We start from the raw sequence: 23,437 nt of genomic DNA, 5'->3' as shown, positions 1-23,437 counted from the left end.
CTCTAGCCCTTAATTACCTGTAATTTTGACTATTGCAATAGGCTGCTAATTGGTCCCTTTGTTTCTACTCTTTCCCTGTTATGGTTTATTGAGTTCCCTGGGTACTCTGGCAGCAATATTTTGTAACAGGCGAGACTGCTGTCCCAAGTGACAGCTTCCTACTGTGACACATGTCATACATTTATATGTGATAACATAATCTGACCTGGGCTCTACCTACCATGTATCAATTCTGTTCAGTCCAGACTTTACACATGAATTTAGGCTTTGAGTTTCAAATTCTTTTTCCATGACTCTGTAAGTGAACTATTCTAATCTGATCTTTCTCTGGCCAACCCCTCAGCTTTTACCAGAATCTGAAGATGACTACTCTGTTGCTACATTCTGGCTTCCAGACTCTACAATTGCTGGTGGAAGGAAATTATTTCTTTGAAGTCTGTCCTGAATTTCACCTCGAGCTTATCCTAGCAATTCTGCACACCAACCCCTTCAGGAAGAATTGTCATCTTCCCATTCTTCAAAATTTTCTGATCTTCAAAAAAATCTTTCTGATCTTAAAAACTCTTACATTTCCATAGTATGGTCTCACACATCTTTCTAATTTATATTTTAATTCCTCCCCATCGAAACCTAATGCTTAAAGCAGACTGAGATGCTCTCATCTCCAAAACACAAGAATGCTCTTGCCTTGTGCCTCTGCTCACATTGCTTCCCCACCTGGAATGCCTTCTACATCATCTCCTTGACTTTTCAAATCCCAGGTATCCTTTAATCTCCAACAGATCTTTCTCTAAATGAAGTTTTCCTGACCACTCACTTCTATGAATTCCTCACATTTGTATTTGTGTCACAGATTTATTTTATTTTATTTTGTATTCTTATTATTATTATGAGTTTAAACCATAAAGTGGTTGATGGCAGCTGGGGTAAAATAAAAATTAGTAGTGCAGCCCAGTACCAGTGCCAATGGACTTTGCACATAAAAGGAACTTTTTCATGTGGAATTCAACAGGGTTTGATTCAACAAAAGCTATGGTCACGTACATAATCCCTCTCTGGTCCTGTACCCCAGTACAGAGAAAAGCCATAAGGGAGTAAAAACTGGTCACAGTAAGCATTCGCTCAACCAGGAAGGAAAGAACTTTGCTCTTTACAGTAAATGGGTGTATTTTTATCTGTATATTGGAAAATACCAGGAACTACAGAAATACTGTTTATAATAATCTAAGTTCAGAGTTTTCCAATATATGCAGACAGAAAGCGTAAATATTCTTTCCAATTAAAACAAAAGCCTTGCCTCTAATTTTGTGTCTTTAAAAACATTTTAATAACAATGTATATCACATTTACTATATTCTCATTTGATAATCATAAAACATTCTTAATAATATAAATATATATTCAGCTAATCTTTCTAAAAGATTCTTTCTAAAGAAAAATCCTTTCTAAAGGATTCACCTAATCCTTTCCCTCATTGGGAAGGAACTATTACATCCCAACCTCTTTGCATAGAACGGAAGTAACTTGCCCAAAGTCACTTAAATAAGTGACCTAGCAGAGAATCCCAGCAAGTTCTGTGCTTTTAACTGTCACCAAAGTACAGAGAATCCAGCATTTATTTCCTGCCAAGTGAAACACTTCACTGGGGGACTGCTGGGCCCATTCAATATTTCCTCTTACATTTGCTCATCCATTTATCACTTTATTTTTTTTTTCATTTTGTTCATTAATGAAGCAGACACTTACTGAGCACTTGCTATGTGCCATATGGTGAGATACAGCATAGAGACTTCCTGCTGTCCTCATGAGATACTTAGGGACACAAACGTATATCAAGTAATAAGGACAACACTGTGTTCTAGGTGCTATGTTAGATGTTTGAGTAGGTAATCACAGGAATAAAATTTTAAAATAATAAAATGTTTGGGTAGGGAAAAAAAAAAGAAGTCATAATTCTATGTGGAGGAGGGAAGTTTTGATTTGAACCTAAAAAGGAATAGTGTTTGCCACTGAGAAAAAGGAGAGGGACATGCCAGGCAGAAGGAGCTGTTCTGGGGAGCGTGAGTGGTTAACAGAGCTGAAGTATGCACAGTAATTAGCAAAAATCAGCCCAGAGAGGAGGCAAGTGCCAGATCAATGGGGCGTTGAATACTCTGCCAAAGAACTTGGACTCTGCCCCTCAGTCTGTGGGAAAACTTGGAGATTTTTATGCAGGGGAGTAATTTTATCTATTTTGTATTTTACAAAGATGACTCCTACAGCAGTGGGTAGAATGAATTGAAGGGTAGCAAAAACTGAGGAAGGGATACAAGTTATGTGATTCTTTCTCTAAAATTAAGGAAATAAATGACTAAAAATTTATCATTTTCAAGTTAGTAATGGAAATGAAAAGGATGAATAAATTTAAGAGTAGAGACAAGATGGTTTGGTTCTGGATTAAATGTGAAGAGTAAGGGAAAGGAAGAATCTATGATAATTCCTGAGTTTATGCTTGAGGAGAACCATATTTGGGGAAAAGATGATGATTTCTGTTTTGGGCATAATCTGAGCTGTGCATTTGATACCTAGGTGCAGAAAAGCATCCAGCTGTACATATTTTGAACTCAGGAGAATGATGTTGCCTATAACTTTGAATTTGGTAACCCATGAATGGCCATTGATGCCCAGAATAAAAAGAGAAGAGGATTGATGCTTGAATATTGGACTGTATCAATACTGAAGAGCAGAGGAAAAGGAGGACATAACAAAGACATAAAACAGCTAGTCAGAGGAACAGGTGGAGAGCTGGGAGAGAAGAGTATCAAATAAGACTCGAGAGGCTTTCTAGAAGGGAATAGGCCAAAGTGGCAAGTGTTATAAAGAAATATGAGATGACCAATACTAATCCAATGGTTGTTGAATATTCTTATTTTCAAAAGTCAATAGACTTAAAATATATGAATAGTGCCACATTTAGAAAATAATAAAATACTTCCGAATTTAACTATGACTGACTTTAATGTGGCTGTTTTATTCTCCTAAAGATGCTGTAACAAAGTACCATGGATGGTCTAAAACAACAGAAATATGTTCTCCCACAGTTCTGGAGTCTGAAAGCCTGAAATCAGGGTGTTGGCAGTGCTAATTCCTCCTGAGGGCTTTAAATGATAATTCGGTTTCATGTCTCTCTTAGCTTCTGGAGATGCCCTCAATTCTTGGTATCCCTTGGCTTGTAAATACATCACCCCGCTCTCTGCTTCTACCTTGGCAAGGCTGTCTTCTCCCTACGTGTCTCTGTGTCTTCACATGGCATTCTCCTCCTTGTGTATCTCTTTCTCCTCTTCTTATAAGGAAAACCTGTCATATTAGGTTAAGGGCTTATCCTATTCCACTAGGACCCCATTTTAACTAATTACATCTGCAGCCACTCTATTTCCAAATAGGGTCATGGTCTGGCAGGGAGAACATCAACATATCTTTTCTGCGGGACAAAATTCAATCCATAATAGTGGTCAACATTACACTGGACACTTTCACACATTATCATATTAAATCTTAAGAGCACTCTGTAAAGAATCATTAGCTCCATTTTATAGATAACGTTGCTGGATTTCTTCTATTGTAATCTGTGTGAATGATGCCCCCTGAAGCTGAGTAATATAGCAGGACTGTTTTTAGTTCTGGCATATGAGCCTTTAAGTTATTTTTTCTTTACCATATCATACATAAAATTGCAATGATGTATATACTTTTAAACCAATTTACATATGAAGAGAGTAGACTCAGAAAGGCTTGGCAGCTTACTCAAGGTCACACAATTAGGTCTCCTGCCTCCAGTACCAATGCTCTTTCTATAATATCACAATATTAAGTGGGCCAGAGGTGATGTCATCTTAATAACTAAATAAAAAATGAAGCCAACTGAAAGCAATGGACATCTCCTGATTTTGCTTATCTACAATTCATGTTCCTTCAGTCTTGGAAGAGCCTATGAATTTTCCTTAAAAAGCACCCTCCCCTTCTCTGATTTTGTGGGTTTCTATTTGGTAGTAGTGGGGTTTAAATCTATCCCTCCATCCCTGTTGAGCTCTAGGGGTGAGCCTATGGCATGTCAGGCCAATGAAGCTCAATTCCTGGACTTTGCTACAACTATTAGGGAATGAAGGACATTATTCATTGGAATTGAAGTAGGTAGAGGGTTAACCTCAAGATACAGTGGCTGCCATATTAACAATAGCTCAGAATAAAGAATAAAGCATAGCTAAGAGACTAAAAGACCAGCTTAAAACAAAACAAAACAAAACAAAACAAAACAAAACAAAACAAAACCAAACAAAACCAAACCAAACCCGCCTAGATTCAGCCATACCTGCAGCTAAATGATCCTGAATCTCTAGTTGCAAGACTTAATAAATTTTCTTTGGATGAAGACAATATGACCTTGATTTCTGTGACTTCTTACCAAAAGTGCCCTGGCAAATACATTTGGTAATAAACATGGTTAATCAATATGTAAAATTGACTTCAAGTCATTGCTCAGTATTAGATTACAAATCAATGTTATTTATTAATCCAAGATTTAGTGATAATTAAGGATATGATATTTAGCAGAATCATTCCTTAGAGTCTCAAGTTTCTCATTGAAATTAAGGGGGCTTGGCTAGAAAACTTTACTACTGAGATTCCCTGCCAGTGTTTACTTGGTAAATTATATATTTTTCCTTTCTTTATGAGATCTTCCCATGGTAAGAACTTGAAAATTTAAAAAATGTTAAAAAATATGTGGGAAATATATTTGTATTTATAATAATAATTTATGACATTTTATTATATTAATATCTAATCTATTCAAGGTACATTCTGCTATTTAGTTACTATCAGAGCTAATGACTTGTCAAAGGTAAAATTATTAAGAAAGCAGAATTTAAAACTTTCTTTTCAGAATTAATAAATCATACACATAGTTATTCCAACACAAATTCTTCTCACTTTAAGCTGCAATTATAGGTTATAATGGTCATCTGTAATAATAAAACTGTTAATATTACTTCAAATGCACAATTACTTGATTATTTTCTTTAAGCTAATTTTCCTTAAATATTTATAATGTGCTTTATATATCATGGCATCTGGTTAAGGTAGGAAGCTTCATGGAACTGTTCTTGACTGCTCAGATTCCTTTAGATATTTACTCAATTGATTTCTTTAGATATTTACTCAATTGATTTCTTTAGGTGCTTGTGAAACAAAATTGTCTTTCTTAACAACAAATTTTGGTAGGGGACTCCTTGACTCACTTCTGGTTTTTATTGCTCTCTGTAAACCACCTCTCCCTTGGCATGTGGACTGGATGTCAGGAATATCATCTAAATGCTGATGAAAGTCACCTCTATCCTTCACTTCCTACTCTCTTTTCTGACACTGGGAATGGTAATTTTCAAGTTTTTTCTGCCTCCAAGGTGCTGTATTTGCCAGATATTTACTTGGAACATGCGTAAGCTTTCATTCTCTTATGACCTCTGATTATGCAGTGATTGGTCTTAAAGGGTATAACAGCTGCAGACAACTTTTCCAGCTTTGACATTAACATCAGAGATCTTTGCACATTGAAATTTTTATATTGATTAAATCCAACAAAATGTTACTATTCTCTTCTTTTTGTTTTCTTGTATGTAATCCATTATGTATGAATTATTTACCTTTTGGGAAAAGAAAACGTTGGATGGAAATTTTTGTCATGATCCATGTATCACAGATTTTAATACTCAATATTACTTGCAATTTTTTTCTATTTATTCTTTCTTTAAATTTCAACCATGCACTTTTCACCAATGGGCCTGAGGCACTGAGAACAATTTTTAAAATTTGCCTTTATTGTAGCTGAACTGGCTTTATGGCCCATTTTTGTAAATATGCTATTTTTAATGTGTGTTGTGGTTACTTACAGTAAACAAAATGCACATCAAGAAAAAAGAAAGTGAAACATTTACTTAGCATTTAAAATTTGTAGTTTTGCCAATCAATATAAATTCTATTGTGAGAAAAAATATCTGTAATATAAACATAGTATTTTATATAAGTCCCATGTAGTAGAATTATTATAAAGCATGGCAAGCACATAGTTAAAAATTCAAATGCTTCGATTCAAAATGGTATTAAATGACAACTAAAAGGTCTACCAGCCCTTGTAACCTTTTTGCTCCTTAGAGATAGCCATTTTTTATACATTTCTGATTTGTTTTTCTAGGGATCATAATAATTCTAAGTAATATATTTTTACTGGTATTTTTTGATTTATCTGATTTAAATAGAAACAACTGACACCCTGTTAATATACTGACTTCTTCCTGAGTTTTGTTAGTTACTTTTGTTAGTTCTTTTCAGTTTTTTCCCACTAATTAACTCAATGCTTTTAAATAACATTTTAAATTCTATTAATTATTCCATCAACATTTCACTATGTGAGAAGAAAAAATGTCATTAGCTTCTACCTTCTGATTTGTCAGTTTTATCATTCTTTTAAATTCATATAACCTCGTATCTGTAACTATTAATATGATTTTGTTTCATTCTTGGCTTGTAGATTGATTATGAACATTTGATACTAAAAAATCGGGTTTATATTAGTTTGTTCACATAATTATTTTCTGCAAAACCCACTATTGTGATTAATTTGTAGAAAAGGAAGTACAATTCTATCACTAATCCTGTTATTTTTGAAGGAGAATGTTTCAGACCTCAAAGTTAAAAGAAAGTTTAAGAATTAAACTCCATTCACTGGATAGCTCACTCCGTACTTCTGTCTGTATCCTATTTGAATTAGGAACTTTCTTGTAAAATATATTTACTTTTTCTGAAGTTTTTAAACAAAATTTGCTTCTACACTTGCATTTCTATCATAAATTTGATACCAAAACAACTAAAGTGATGGTTTTAAAACATAAATTTGATCATGTCACCCTCTCCCCCTATCACAAATTTCCCACCTACTCCCAGAATAAAATCCATACCCCGCCTCTTGTCTGTGAGTTCCTGTAGGGTCTACCTCCTGCTTACTTCTCTGGCATTCTTTCCTGTTACCTCCTTCCTTGTTTGCTATTTTATAGCCTTTTTGCTGTTGTGTTACTTTTAAAGTTTTTCACCTCTGGGTCTTTTTTACTGGTTTTTCTCTTTACCTGGAAAACGCTTCCTACAGATTTTCATGTGACTATTTTTTTACCTCAGTCCCCTCACACATCACATTCTGAGAAATCTCCACTCACACCCAACTTCAAACAGTCCTTGCCCTCACCCTCTATCCTTTTATACTGCTTTAGTCTCGCTTTTAGCAGCTGTCAACCTTTCCATTATATTATGCATTATTTATTCTCTGTCTGTTACACACTAAGTCCTCCACGAGAACAGGGTCTTTGCTATCTCGTTGTGGATGCTATATTTTCAGCTTTTCTAATTTTCAAAAAGAAGCTATTCAATGGATTTTGTCCAAAGATGAGTGAAAAATATATGCTCACCATACTAGTAAGACCAAAGCTGTTCAATAGAGTCTTCAGCGATGACGAAAATATTTTATATACGTGCTGTGCAATCTAGTGGCCACTAGCAGTATGTGGCTGTTGAGCACTGAAAACGTGGCTAGTGTGACTAAGGAAAGCAAATTTAACTTCAAATACAAATAGGTGTGTGTGGCTAGTAGCTAGTCACTAGTGACTGGATGCACTGGCTTCACAATCACACTGTTGAACAAGACCCTTACCGTTCTTCTATTTAAAGATACTCTTTTGGAGATTTAAGACTACTTTTCTAATTCAGGCTAATTGTTCTCAAGGCATTGTATATAGCTGTCCTCAATGGATATCTTTTATTTCAGCTCACGTACCACATTTTTGGGAACCCAAGTCTTCCTATTTATAAATATGTGTGTGTGTGTGTGTGTATACATACATATATATGTATATATATGTGTGTGTGTGTGTGTATATATAATTTCAATAATGATTTCAGAAAGAGGAAGTTTCTTATTCCTTGCACATCTAAACAGTTCTTTGTTTTTGACTTTCATTCTAGATAGTTTAGCTGAAATTTTTCCCTGAATGTCAGCCAGTTCTTATTTTATGGATGCTATATATTTTCCACTCTTTCTGAGAAAATAAAATAGCCTTTTAAAAAAAGAGTTTCTTATGTTTCCTGAATAGTTTTTATGGTCAATATTTATATTTTTTCCTCTTACTGCTTTGCTTTTGTGCCCTTGGTTCTTCTCAAAATCTGGTAAGCCTAGTTGTCCATTCTCCATTCCCAGAGCTGCTTCCCTAACCAAGGAGGCTAACTAATTGCTCTTGCCTGGCAGGTTTTAACTCTAGGATGCATGAATGGATGGTGGGTAGGCAAATCTCCCCGTGCATTTTCCCAGGCAAAAAATAAGGAAACTTTACTCCGGGCTGCCAGTGCCCACATAGGAGCTCTGCTGCTCTTCAGGCATCTTGCTTTACTTCTTTAGAAAGCCTGCGTCCCCTCTTAGCCTGAGGCTGTATGCCACCCTTCCAGCACCTCGGAATAAAAGGAAGTGGGGGAAGAAGTAAGTGGAGAAGGGGTAGTTTGGTAGAAATTTATTCATTAGCCCACTCTGATTTCTGATTACTTTCCCACCTTCCCTCTCTGATGATTCAGAACTTCATTGTTCCTCAAAGAATGGCTCTGACAGTTTTACTTGTGGATTTCTTGAGCTGTAAGTCCTGCTTCTCTGATTAATCTATCTACTCAAAACCATCTATTTGATGGTTCTATTTGCACATATTCATCAAAATCTGTAGAGATTTCTCCCATTATTTTTGATATTAATTCAGATTTGTTTTCCCTTTTGTGCATTGTCCTTATCATTTCATTGGAATTTTGGGAGGAAGGTAAAGTTAATTCAAGCTTTCACCTTGCTTTTATTAATGGCTGTGTGTACCGTGTAATACTGATGATACTGGTTATATGTATTGTGCAATACTGGTAATATTGGTAGTTTGTTTTTATCTTACCTGTTCTGGACTGGCCTCTTGCCAGCCTTCTATATTATTTACTCTGAAGCTCTCAGAGTATGCATCTTTATGCATGCCACACATTACTTACAAATAAATCCTATTATTTCCAATATTTTCAACATTGAGATGTATTTTTTCTCTAAATTAAATCTATGCATGCCTTGCACATGTTGGCTGGTTTACTATCAATTTCTATAAGTTATCAGTAAATATTATAGTAAACAATTCCTAAAACAAATATTTTAAAGTTATAAATAATTGTATTTTGTCTCATTATTAGTATAAATAGAAAGGTTCAATCTAACAAAAATATTCATATTCTAAATTCTGATATTCTTGGTAAGTCCAGAGATAAAGCTGATTGTCATACTTATTTTTGTTTAACATATATCAAATACTACATGTATATTTCCCACAAATATTGTAAAGCTGCACTGCTTCCTAAAAAAAAGTATTTGAGATGAAAAGCTTAGACATATTTTATCAAAGCCTTTTAAAGTATTATTTTACCTCCATTTTTTCTAAGATACACTAATATTGCCTTATGCACATATATGCTTGCAAATATATACTTATGTATATAGGAGATAGAAATGCAGCAGAAAGCACAGGGAAAAGGAGAAAGAGGACATGAGACAGAACAGCCAAGGCAATGGGAGAGACAGGAAATAAGCAAATGTGAGGGGGAAAACAGAAAATCTAAGATTTACTCATTGACTGAACAGAAGGTAGCCAGTGGCCTGGTAAAACGCTCACCTCTTTTGCAGAACCTGAGGTGAAGTCTGTCGATTCTGAAACTATTTTGGGGAGCCCAGTAGCTGAGTGGATGCTCTTATCATGAGAGTGGAAGTTCTGCTGCAGTTAGCTGACTGTGGTTGTGGGAAAAAAATTGCCATTCCTGCTTGAGATGAATATACCTTCAATCAGCTGGAAAAGGACCTCCCAGCCCTGCTGCAGAAACCCAAGAATCAAGTGGCCCCACTTCCTCCATCCCCTCTTACGCTTCAGTAGATAAGCTCTACACTGGAAAAGAAAATCTGAGTACTATTTTAGTGATTGCCAAGTCTCTCACTATTTGCCTTGCACCTGTGCTGAGGGACCAATCCTCTGACATGAATCAGTAAGGAAGAGTTAAGCAGAGTTTAAAAAGGAGACCAAGCTGAACCACCACAGCAGATGGCTCCTCTATGGCAGATACGGTTGATGAAATGGAAGAGTAATCAAAAATGTGTGCTGAGATTTCTTAAGGTGATACAATAAGATATTGTGACAGAAAAAGAAAAAAGCATTAGGAAAATTTTACAAAGGGAAGGACAGTACTGAAAACTCAATGCTCATTTTTTAAAAATATAAAAGAACCATCTTAAAATCACACAAGAATGGATAATCTCAAGTTAAGAAATAAATTATAAAGGAGGATTAATTCAGGATATCTAGTGTGAATATTCTGAGTTCTAGCAGGAGCAAAAAAACTGAGGTGAAGCAATTTCCAAAGAAATAACTAAAGAAAACTCCCATAGAATGGAGGAAAAAGTGACTTTTCCTCAAGGGCACACTGAGAACTAGTCAGAATTAATGTAAAGAAGACATATTCTTAGATATATATTGGGGACATATAAGGTGCAGAGACTATCTTATACATTTCTAGACAGAGATAGGAGGTTAAAATTAATATCCTTGGTTAATAATCAGTTATATACCCTAGGTTAATAAAGAGTGAGGGTCATGAATAGGCAATTGTCTGAGAAAGAGATGAAAAAAGCTAATAAACATAAAAATAATGCTAAATAACCCATATAGTCGAAGTTCTGCAAATTAAAGCAGTAATGAGGTACTTTTACAATCAGTCACATTGGTAAAAATTAAAAAGATGAGTAACAGGTATTGCTAAGTAAAAATTAATAGGCACTCAATCCTTTAAGAGGATCCTAAATTGATACAATATTTTGGAAAGTAACTTGCTGTATCTATTTTTAAAGAATATCACATATCCTTTGATTTAAGTATTACACTTCTAAGAATCTATCCTATAATAATAAAAGCATGATCTGCATGTAAATTACAGCATAGTCTAAGAACAAGGAAAAAAGGGAAGAAATCTAAACATTTATTATTAAGTGAAAGGTTGAATAAAATATAATATGCTAATATAGGACAGACAAAATTGAAAGAGAGATTTTCAGGTACTAATCTGGTACATGTTATTTTTGTAGCATGGCTATCACCCCCTCAATATCCATTATTTCATTTTTTTTTTTTTACTGTAACAGAGCCCATTGTTTTATTTTTTATTTAACTTTTAAAATTTAGATATAGTACACATACTATAAAATTCATGCTTTTAGTTGGTTTTTAATTCTGTGATTTTAGTATATGCACAAAGTGGTATGTAAACATCACTATCATCTGGAGATGTTTTAAAACGTCTCCAGGATTTGCTTTATCAGGTAGAGTAAGACACGCAGACTGAAATGACAGTCATGAAGGAAGAAGCATTTTATACTCAAAGATCTCTAGAAACAGGAGGCATAGCACATCACAAAGGGCCACGAATGGGAGCACCAGGGTTGGTCAGGAGGAAGAGGGAGTGAGGGGAATGTGGGTGAGCCTTTGTTAGGATTTTAGCAGGAAGGAGTGGGTCAGGCAGTGTAAGCAGGAGGAGCAAGTTTAGGATTCGCTAGTTTAAATAATTTTGCAGACTTTGGGATATAGGGGCTGCTCCTAGTTGTCTGATACCTGGCCCTGGGGTGATCAGAATGGGGAAAGATAGCTTGGGATGTGCTCAATAAAGAAGGTGGGGAGTGTGGACTTCAGATCTATCGGTTTGCACATGAAAGGTCCATGTAGATAGGAATTGGCTAGCCCTGGAAGGGTCAGTCTCTCCAGCATCAGTAAGGCCCATATTTCAAAGCATCAGAAAATACAGAAAATAAAAAGGCATGATTAACACAGATAAACATGATCACCAAGGTAAGAACTACATTTCCCAGCCTCTCTGACAGCTGTTCTCAGCATAATCTTCATGAAGTGTTCTTCATGTGACCAGCAAGCAGTGTTCTCTCTCCTGCTGGCTAGAGGGTGGACAGATAGTTAGAACTAGGGCAACATCGTGGCTTATGAGGCTGAAGTCCCATTGAGAGGAATGAATAAATGAGATAGAAGGAAACTGACTCCTTAATGATCATGCAACCAATCAGTGGGGAAGCATAAAGTTTTATCTTATTTTTTTTAAATTGAAATATAGTCAGTTTACAATGTTGTGTAAATTTCAACCTTCCTACACTGCTGGTGGGAATGCAGTTTGGTACACCCACTATGGAAAACACTGAATGGAGATTCCTTAAAAAAAACTAAAAATAGACTTACCATATGATCTATCTTATTTTAAGCCACCATGATTCTAGTTGTTCAGCTACTCAAACATAATTCTAAATAATACAATTGCTAAATTAAAAATACTGCAACTAACTTGCATAGCATGATTTCAGTTCTGTTCATTAAATAATATAGAGAGAGGTATAGATAGAGATGCATCTATGTAAGTTTATAGAACATTTAGGAAGCCTATCTCTGGATTATTAACAGGGGTTAACTCTAGGGGATGGAGCAGTATGGCAGGAAGATAATCATATTTTATATTTTTTTCTAGTGAAAATATTCAACCTTTTCACTTCCATTTGCAATTTCATAGTCTTTTACATCATAAATCTACTTTGGCGTCATTTATTTTAACAACAATTTTCAGAGCCCCTTATCACTTCTGTCCAAATCTTTTTTTTTTTTTTAACAGACTTTATTTTTTAGAGCAGTTTCAGGTTCACAGCAGAACTGAGCAGGAAATACAGAGAGTTCGCACATAGCCCCCTCCACTCACATATATATATACTCCCCTACCCTCAACATCCCTTATCAGTGTGGCATATTTGGTATAATCGATGAACCGACATGGACACATTATTATCAACCAAAGTCCATAGTTTACATTAGGGTTCACTCTTGATGTTGTACATTCTATGGGTTTTGACAAATGCATAATGACATGTAGCCACCACTATAGTACTATACAGAGTAATTTCATTGCCCTAAAAATTCCTTGTGCTCCACTTGTTCGTTCCTCCCTCCCTCCCTCTCCCCAAACCCCTGGAAACCATGATCTTTTTATTGTTTCTGTAGCTGTGCCTTTTCCAGAATGTCATTTGGTTGGAATAATACAGTTTATAGCCTTTTTAGACTGGCTTCTTTCATTTAGTAATTACGTCTTTTAAGTTTCTTCTATTTCTTTCATGGCTTGATAGCTCATTTCTTTATTTTTTCCACCGCACGTATATTTTTTAATTTACATATATGTACTGTTCATTGTTTCTAAGAATGTTTAGAGCTTTAGCTTTTTGAACTTACATAGTTATCAAAGGAATAAAGCCAACCACAAAATAAGAATTAATTCAAAAAGATACACTCTGTTATTAACAGCAACATTATTTATACTTGCCAAGCTATGGAAGCATACCAAGTGCACTTCAACAGCTGAATAGATAATGAAGATGCAGAATATATATAATCACATTTTACATTTAATAATACTTTTTAAATGGGAGGGTTATGATTCACTTTCACTGTTTATATTTTTGGTTTTGTTCAAATATAAATTTTAAAAAATCCATTTATTTTCTTAACTCCTTTTATTAAGCTCATATTGAAAGAAAACATAAATTGTAGTTAATGAACATCTCAATCATGGTTACACTAAAAGCTGTTGCTGTAAACAATGCATTTTTCATAAAATATCTGTTTTTTCTCATTCTGTTATTTCATGACTCACCCTGCAAATCTGATAGTGTATGTTATTGTCATCCATAGATTGCAATACAAATATAGAAATAGTTATGCTTGTAATTATCAAAACCAAACAAGTAACTTTTCTAGAGATATTTTTAAACCCATATAGTGAACAGCAATCACTTCTTTTTTTGTTTAACCTTTGGGGAAATCCCCTTGCTAATTCCAAGCTATTGTCAGTCTTTCTTTCCAGAGGGGACAGTGTGTTGCACAGTTCAGCCAGAGCATCTTATCCACCTGGACACAATGATTACACCAAAGATTTGCATATGGCCCATCTAGGGACAACTCAGTCACTAGATCTTCAGGGAACCATCCTTCCCACCAAGTGGAAAGAATCTGCCTAAAAAGGAAGCCAAAGAGAGCACGCAGAAAAAAGTAGAGGTAATGTTTTGGTCTGTTTGTGATTTTACTGTCATGTAAGCCCTGGATCTAGCTATCCCTGTCCCTGGATTAATGTTGGACTTTTTAGTTATGTGACCCAATAAGTTATTTTTATTTCCTTAAATTAGTATGAGTTGGGTTTATGTCATTGATTAGTTTACTCCTTTATCTGGCAAGATGTTTTCCTCAATTGTTTGAAGGGTTCAGTTATTAAAAAACATACTGTGCATACATGTAACGTTCCATTTCTAAGTTGGCCAACTCACTTGCAAATTTAATTTATTAGAAATGGTTCCTCATAGGTAGAACCGTATGAAATTTCCTACATTCAAAAAATTTTGACCTACAAAAGTGGCAATTTCATAAGGTTGTTTAATTTAGTGTAAGGACATTTTTCATCATTCCTTAGAAACAAAATGCCAACACAGTATTTGTTACATTGTAGGAAACAGACAATATGCAAAAATACAAAGATGAAAACAAAATTATTCCAAAACTATAATCCAAAGTTGAACGCTATTATATTTTTGGTACGTTCTCTCTCAAACAATAAGTTTGGTTTAGAAAATAATTTAATAGAACTAACGACAAGTTAACGACAAGTTTGTTATTTTGGGAATACATTTAATTAAAAAATTCACCTTGCTTTCCAACAAACATGCTTTGTAAAACTAACTTACTATATAAAAATATCCTCCTTTAAGCTTTTCTTTAGGGTTCTTTTTATTAACTAATTTGCAGACAGGCTAATCCATCTAAACTGAAAAGAGTTCTCTATATAAATCTCAGCATATGCAGTGTGTGATAATTCTATTATTCACTACATAATCGAAATTTTAGAATATTTAGAGTAATTATATGCCTAGCTCATAAATAATTTTAAAAAATCCTACTAATATCCAATTTGATGTATTATAAAAATATTTTACAGAAACACACATAATTGTGCTCTGGTCTACATTTTATTTTAAAATTTAAACTGAATACATTTATTTGGTCTGAATAATCTGCATTTGTTAATGTCCCAAAATAAAGGCATAAGTAAAACTGGAAATTCCAGAAATGCTAGTATGGTATCACTTCAATGATACTGTTGCTTAAAATGGTTCATTCACTTATAAAGCAACTCTCTACTGAGTTCTTACTTCCATACATGCTAGAACTTCCTTGATGCAGAATATTCTGAACACATAGGAACAAACCCTACATGATTTCACAGAACTATATATACAAGGAAAGAAAGCAGAACAAAGGTACAGGATAAAGACTGTCTGAGGGTGAGGAGGAGGGTTACTTTAGATTTAGGCAGGGTTTTCAGGTTTTCAGAAGCCAGTCTCGTGAGGGTATTTGGGAAGGTGGTGGCAGTAAATGAGAACATATGGAGCTCTGAGCAGAAGTGAGCTTGGCGTGTTCAAAGCATGCAGCTAGTCTGGAACAGCGGATTAGAAGGGGAAAGATGGAAAACAACATCTGAAAGCTAAGCAGGGTCCAGATCATTAAAGGCATTGTGGACCAAAGTAAAGACTTTAGATTTTTCTCCCTGAGTGCAGTTTGCAATTTTTTTTTTTTTTAATAAAGATCATTCTGGCTGAGTATGAAGAATGGGTTGTGGTGAGAGCAAGAGTGACAGCAGGAAGAGCAGTTATGAAGCAGTTGCCTCAGTCTAGGGAAGATTTCTTTAATTTAGGGTGCCAGAGAGTCACAAAGTAGACAGTGACAGGTCTAATGTGTTCATTGAATGGTAGTTAATTTGACCATTGTGAACAACGTTTTGCAGGACAAGATTCAATTCAGGGAAGCAAAACGGTTGTGAGATATTAAAAGAAAAAAAAGAAGTCATAGCTTTAAAAAATCAGAATATACAGTATTTATAACTAGATAATAATTTTTTTTATTATTTCTGCATCAATGAAGAAGTGCTTTTGGGACAAAATTTAGAAACTACAAAAGTAGTATTTACTGCAATACTTACTTCTAATGTTACCCTTTGAGGTTAATGTTTGAAGTAGGTTTATTTTTGTCTTTCCAAAATTGACTTGCCAAGATTCAAAATTGTAGTGTGGCTTTTCTCACACTGTTTCTGAATAATTTTTGAGGTTTTTAAATTGAAATATAATTGACATACAATATGATGTTCATTTCAGGTGAACCATACAGCAATTGACATTTGCATATACAGTATTATGAAATGATCACCATGATGTGTAACACCAGCCTGTCCCCATACAAAGCTTTTACAATATTATTGACCATATTCCTTATGCTGTACATTACATCCCTGTGGCTTATTTACTATATAACTAGAGGTTAGTACCCCTTAAGCTCCTTCACCTATTTGCCCCCACCCCTCATTCCTTCCCTCCAGCAATCACCCATGTCTTCTCTGCAATTGAGTCTTTTTTAGTTTTGTTTTGTTTGTTTTCTCTTTTAGATTCTACATATAAGTGAAATCATATGATGTTTGTCTTTCTTGGTATGACTTATTTCACTTAGCATAATAACTCCTAGATCCATCCATGTTGTTGCTAATAGCAAGATTTCATTTTTTAAAATGTCTGAGTAATATTAAATTGCATATATAACACAGATTCTTTGTCCGCTCATCTACTGATGGACACATTTACGTCTTTAATTTATTTTGAGGGGTTTTTTGGGTAGATGATGTGAGAAAGCAGTCCAATTTGATTCTTTCGCAGTTTTTCCAACATCATTTATAAAAGAGGCCATCTTTTCCCCACTGTATATTCTACATTGTCATATATTAATTGACCACGTTAAGAGTGGGTTTATTTCTGGGGTTTCTATTCTCTTCCTTTGATGTGTTTTTGTGCCAGTATCATACTATTTTGATTACTGTAGCTTTGCAGTATAGTTTGGAATTGGGGGCATAATACTTACAGCTTTGTTTTTCTTTCTCAGGATTGCTTTGGTTAATTGGGGGTCTTTTGTGATTCCATACAAATTTTAGACTTATATATATATATGTTCTAGTTCTGTAAAAAATGCCATTGGTATTTTGATAGAGGTTGCATTAAATCTGTAGATTGCCATAGGTAGTATGAGCATTTTAACAATATTAATTCTTATTATCCATGAGCATGGCACATCTTTCCATGTGTTTGTGTCATCTTCAGTGGTTTTTCATCAATATCTAAGTTTTAAGAAAACATCTTTTACCACACATTTATTCTTAATTATTTTACTATTTTTAAAATTTATTAAATAAATTTATTAAATTAATTTTTTTATTGAGGTATAGTTAACTAACTGTATCATATTAGTTTCAGGTGTACAACATAGTAATTAAAAGTTGTATAGATTAAACTCCATTTACAGTTATTAAATATTGGCTATATTCCCTGTGCTGTACAATAGATCCTTGTATTTTATTTATTTTAAATAACAGTTTGTACTACTTAATCTTGTACCCCTATCCTGCCTTTCCCCTCTTCCCTTCCCCTACTGTAATCACTAGTTTGTTCTCTATATCTGTGAGTCTTTTTTTGTTATATTCACTAGTTCAATTTTTTAATTCCATATATAAGTGGTATCATACAGTTTCTGTCTTTCTTGGTCTGACTTAACACACTAAGCCTAAGACCCTCCATGTCCATCCATGTTGTTGCAAATGGCAAGTTTCATTTTTTATGACTGAGTAGTATTCCACTGTACAAATACAACACATTTCTTTATCCATTCATCTATTGATGGACACTTAGGTTGATTCCATACATTGGTGACTGTAAATAATGCTCCTATGAACACTTAGGTGCATTTACCTTTTTGAATTAGTGTTTTTGTTTCCTTTGTATATATACACAGGAGTGAAATTGCTAGATCATAAGGTAATTCTATTTTTAGTTTTTTGAGAAACCTCCACACAGTTTTCTACAGTGGCTGCAACAATTTACATTCCCACCACCAGAGCAGAAGGGTTCCCTTTTCTCTACATCCTCGCCAACATTTGTTATTTGTGGTTTTGTTGATGATTGCCATTCTGACAGGTGTGAGGTGATATCTCACTGTGGTTTTAATTTGCATTTATCTGATGACTTAGCAATCTGTTCATGTGCCTGTTTGGCCATCTGTATGTCTTCTTTGGAAGAATGTCTGTTCAGGTATTCTGCTGACTGTTTAATTGGGTTGTTTGGTTTTTTTTTGATATTGAGTTGTATGAGATGTTTATATATTTTAGATATTAACCTCTTATTGGTCATATCATTTGCAGAGGTTTTTCTCCAATTCAGTGGGCTGTCTTTTTGTTTTGTTGATCATTTCCTTTAATGTACAAAAGCTTTTAAGTTTAATTAGGTCCCATTCATTTATTTTTGCTTTTATTTACTTTGCCTTCAGAGACAGATAAAAAAAAAAATCATTGCAATTATTTATGTCAAAGGGTGTTCTATGTTTTCTTGTAGGAGTTTTATGATTTCAGGCCTTATATTTAAGTTTTTAATCCATTTTGAGTCTATTTTTATATGTGGTGTGAGAAGTTCTAATTTCATTCTTTTACATGTAGCTGTCCAGTTTCCCCAGCACTATTTATTGAATAGACTGTTTTTTCTCTGTTGTATATTTTGCCTCCTTTGTTATAGATTAATTGACCATAAGTGTATGGATTTACTTCTGGGCTCTCTATGTTGTTCCATTGATCTATGCATCTATTTTTGTGTCAGTATCACACTGTTTTGGTTACTGTAGCTTTGTTGTATAGTCTGAAGTGAGGAGTGTGATGAGTCCAGCCCTATTCTTCTTTCTCAAAATTATTTTGGCTATTTGGGGTATTTCTTGTTTCCATACAAATTTTAGGATTATTTCTTCTAGTTCTGTGAAAACTGTCATTAGTATTTTGATAGGGATTGCATTAAATCTGTAGATTGTCTTGCGTAGTATGAGTATTTTAACAATATTAATTCTTCCAATCCAAGAACATGGTATATCTTTCCATCAGTATGTGTCCTCTTCAGTGTCCTTCATCAATGTCTTACAGTTTTCTGAGTACATGTCTTTTACTTCCTCAGGTAGGTTTATCACGAATCATTTTATTCTATTTTTGATGCAATTATGAATGGGATTGTTTCCTTAATTTCTCTTTTTGATAGTTCATTGTTAGTGTATAAAAGTGCAACAGATTTCTGTATGTTAATTTTGAATACTGCAACTTTACTGAATTCATTCATGAGCTCCGGCAGTTTTTTGGTGGCCTCTTTAGGATTTTCTATGTCTAGTATCACATTATCTGCAAACAGTGACAATTTCACTTCTTCCTCTCCAGTTTGGCTTTCTTTCATTTCTTTTTCTTGTCTGATTGTCGTACTTAGGACTTCCAATACTATGTTGAATAAAAGTGCCAAGGGTGGGCATTCTGGTCTTGTTCCTGATCTGAAAGAAATGCTTTTAGCTTTTCACCTTTGAGTATAATGTTAGCTGTGGCCTTATCATATATGGCTTTTATTGTGCTGAGGTATGTTCTCTCTATACTCACTTTCTGGAGAGTTTTTATCATAAATGGATGTTGAATTTTGTAAAAAGGTTTTTTCTCAACCTATTGAGATGCCCATATGGTTTTTATTCTTCAATTTGTGAATGTGGTGTGCCACATTGACTGACTTGCTAATACTGAATGATCCCTGTATCCCTGGGATAAATCCCATTAGATCATGGGGTATGATTCTTTTAATGTATTATTGGATTTTGTCTGCTAATACTTTGTTGAGGATTTTTGCATCTATGTTCATGGGTGCTATTGGTCTTTAATTTTTTGTGTGATATCTTTGTCTGGTTTGTGTATCAGGGTAAGGCTGACCTCACAGAATGAGTTTGGAAGCATTCCCTCCTCTGAAATTTTCTAAATTGTTTGAGAAGGTTAGGTGTTAACTCTTCTTTAACTATTTGGTACAATTTATCCGTGAAGCCATCTGGTCCTAGACTTTAATTTGTTGGCATCATTTTAAAATTACTGATTCAATTTCATTATTGGTAATTGGTCTGTTTATATTTTCCATTCCTCCTGGTTCAGTTTTGGGAGATTGTACATTTCTAGGAATTAGTCCATTTCTTTTAGGTTGTCCATTTTATTGGCCTAGTTATTCATAGTAACCTCTAATGATCCTTTGTATTTCTATGGTGTCAGTTGTAACTTCTTTTTCACTTCTGATTTTATTGATTTGGGCCCTCTTTTTCTCTTGTTGAGTCTGGTGAAAGGTTTATAAATTTTATTTATCTTTTCAAAGAACCAGCTCTTGTTTCATTGATATATCTTTTCTATTATTTTTTAAGTCTCTATTTCATTTATTTCTGCTCTGATCTTTATGATCTTTCCTTCTCCTAACTTTGGGTTTTGTTTGTTCTTCTTTTTCTAGTTCCCTTAGGTGCAAGTTTAGGTTGTTTGAGAGTTTTCTTCTTCCATGAGGTAAGCTTGTATTGCTATAAAAGAACTGCTTTTGCTATGTCTCAAAGATTTTGGATTGTTGTGTGTTGTTTCATTTGTCTCAAGGTATTTTTTAATTTCTTCTTTCATTTCTTCACTGACCCATTGGTTGTTTAGTAACATATTGTTTAGCCTCCACGTGTCTGTGTTTTTTGTAGATTTTTTCTTGTAGTTGATTTCTAGTCTCATAGTGTTGTGGTCGGAAAAGATGCTTGATACGATTTCAACTTTATTAAACTTACCAAGTCTTGTTTTGTGAACTAGCATATGATTTATCCTGGAGAATGTTCCATGTGCACTTGGAAAGAAGATGTATTCTGCTGATTTTGGATGAAATGTTCTATATGTATCTATTAAATTCATCAGGTCTAATGTGTCATTTAAGGCCAGTATTTCCTTATTGATTTTCTGTCTGGATGATCTTTCCATTGATGTAAGTGGGATGTTAAAGTCCCCTCCTATAATTGTGTTACTGTCAGTTTCTCATTTTATGTCTGTTAATATTTGCTTTATGTATTTAGGTGGTCCTATATTGGGTGCATATATACTTATATTTGGTATATCTCCTTCTTGGATTGATCCCTTGATCATTATGTAATGTCCTTCCTTGTTTCTTTCTTTCAAAGTCTATTTTGTCTGATACAAACATTGATATTTCAAATTTATTTTGATTTCCTTTTACATTAAATACTTTTTTCATTCCCTCAACTTTCAGTCTGTGTATTCCTTTATATATGTAATTCTCTTGTAAGTAGCATATGTACAGGTCTTGTTTTTATATCCATTCAGCCACTCTGTATCTTTTGATTGGAGTACTTAGTCTATTTACATTTAAAGTAATTATTGATATGTATATACTTACTGCCATTTTGTTAATTGTTTTGGGGTTGTTTTCGCAGTTCTCTTTCATTTCTTTCTTCTTTGTTCCATCTCCTTGTGACTTGATGACTGTATTTAGTTTTATGTTTGGATTCCTTTCTCTTTTTTGTGTATGTACGTATCATAGATTTTCGGTTTGTTGTTACAATGAGGCTTATATATAGCTGATACATATGATGAGCTTGAGTTGTTGATCTCCTAATTTTAAATGCATTTTAACAACTCTGCGTTTTTATTCTCCTCCCCTCATAATTACTATTTTTTGACATAGCTTACATCTATTTGTTTTGTATATTCCTTAGCTTCTTATTGTGGATATAGATGATTTTACTGCTTTGTCTCTTTAATCTTCCTAACTAGCTTTATATGTGGTTGAATTACTACCTTTACTGAATATTTGTTTTTACCAATGAGCTTTTTCCTTTCATAATTTTCATTTCTCTAGTTGTGATATTTTCTTTTTCACTTAGAGAAGTTTCTTTAACATTTCTTGTAATGCTGGTTTGGTGACGTTAAACTCTTTCTGTTTTGCTTTCTGTAAAACTTTTGATCTCTCCATCAAATGTGAATGAGTCTTGCCTGGCAGACTATTCTTGATTGTAGGTTTTTGCCTTTCATCACTTAAAATATATCATGTCACTCCCTGCTGGCTTGCAAAGTTTTTGATGGAAAGTCATCCAACAGCCTTATGGGAGTTCCCTTGTATGAAACTTGTTGTTTTCCCCTTGCTGCTTTTAATATTCTCCCTTTATCTCTCCTTATATTTAATTTTTTTCCATTTTAATTACGATGTGTCTGGTGTATTTTTCTTTGGGTTGATCTTCTTTGTGACTCTCTGTGCTTCTGGGACTTGGATGTCTGTTTCCCTTCCCAGGGTAGGAAATTTTTTTTAGTTATCATGTCTGAATATGTTCTCTGCCCCTTTCTCTCTCTCCTCTCATTCTGGGACCCCTATAATGTGAATGTCAATATGCTTGATGTTGTCCCAAAGGTCTCTTAAACTGCCTCATTTCTTTTTATTCTTTTTCCTTTTTCTGCTCAGTTTCAGTGATTTCCACTCTGTCTTACAGCTTGCTGATACGGTCTTCTGTATCATTTAGTGTACTGTTGATTCCTTCTAGTGTATTTTGATGTTGTCCCAGAGGCATCTTAAAATAAACTCATTTAAATTTTTTCCCCCCTGTTCAGCTTGGGTGATTTCCATTTATCTATCTTCTAGATTGCTCTGTATCATTTAATTTACTGTTTATCCCTTCTAGCATATTTAAAATTTTCAGTTATTGTATTCTTTAGCTTTGTTTAATTCTTCTTTATATTTTATAACTCTTTGCTGAAATTTTCACTGTGTTCATCATTTCTTCTCCTGAAATCAGTAAGCATCTTAATGATCATTACTTTGAAGTCTTTATTAGGTAGATTGAAGTGATTAAAATATTTAGAAAGGGGTTTGCTCCATCTGTATCTCTTTCCCTACCAATTTTTTTCTTTCTGCTTTCTTAGCCAGTTATCAATTTCTTAATTAGTAAGAAGCATAGTTTCTTATAATTAGATTGAAGTGCGGGCCTCCTAAGCAATTAAGAATTCCCCTGTAGCTAAAATCTGGGAAATATATCAAAGAACTGGTAACATTATTTTAGTTTAAGCAATTGTTTAATTTGGCCTATCTTATTAAAAACAGTAGTTTTAAGCTTTACAAGTTGTATGATTAAAACTTTCATCATCTGATAAACATAGTCTTCCAGATTTTTTTACTTGGAGGTAGTTAGTATGAAATATTTTCTGAGTCTGTTACCAAACACCTGTATGACCTAAAAACATTGTTTCATTTAAGTAGAGTAATTGGAACATAACAGTTGACATAAGGGAGGTTTTAGTTTTTGTTTTAGTAAATTTATTTAGCTAACAT

General features: G+C 34.1%; 1 protein-coding gene and 1 long non-coding RNA gene across 4 annotated transcripts in view; both read right to left on the bottom strand.

Annotated features, from left to right (window-relative positions):
- The window catches only part of EPHA6 (EPH receptor A6), a 730,766-nt gene that overhangs the window by 151,995 nt on the left and 555,334 nt on the right, over positions 1-23,437 (bottom strand). The window lies entirely within an intron of this gene.
- Positions 7,359-16,655, bottom strand: LOC116666586. The gene is made up of 3 exons (XR_004323534.1): positions 16,432-16,655; positions 10,318-10,321; positions 7,359-7,369 (listed from the first exon to the last, which is right to left on the bottom strand). It is a non-coding gene; the product is annotated as an uncharacterized LOC116666586 (long non-coding RNA).

This window comes from Camelus ferus, chromosome 1 (genome assembly GCF_009834535.1).
Source record: "Camelus ferus isolate YT-003-E chromosome 1, BCGSAC_Cfer_1.0, whole genome shotgun sequence".
Classification (NCBI taxonomy): Eukaryota; Metazoa; Chordata; class Mammalia; order Artiodactyla; family Camelidae; genus Camelus; species Camelus ferus.
This window is presented reverse-complemented; position numbering and strand designations above follow the sequence as displayed.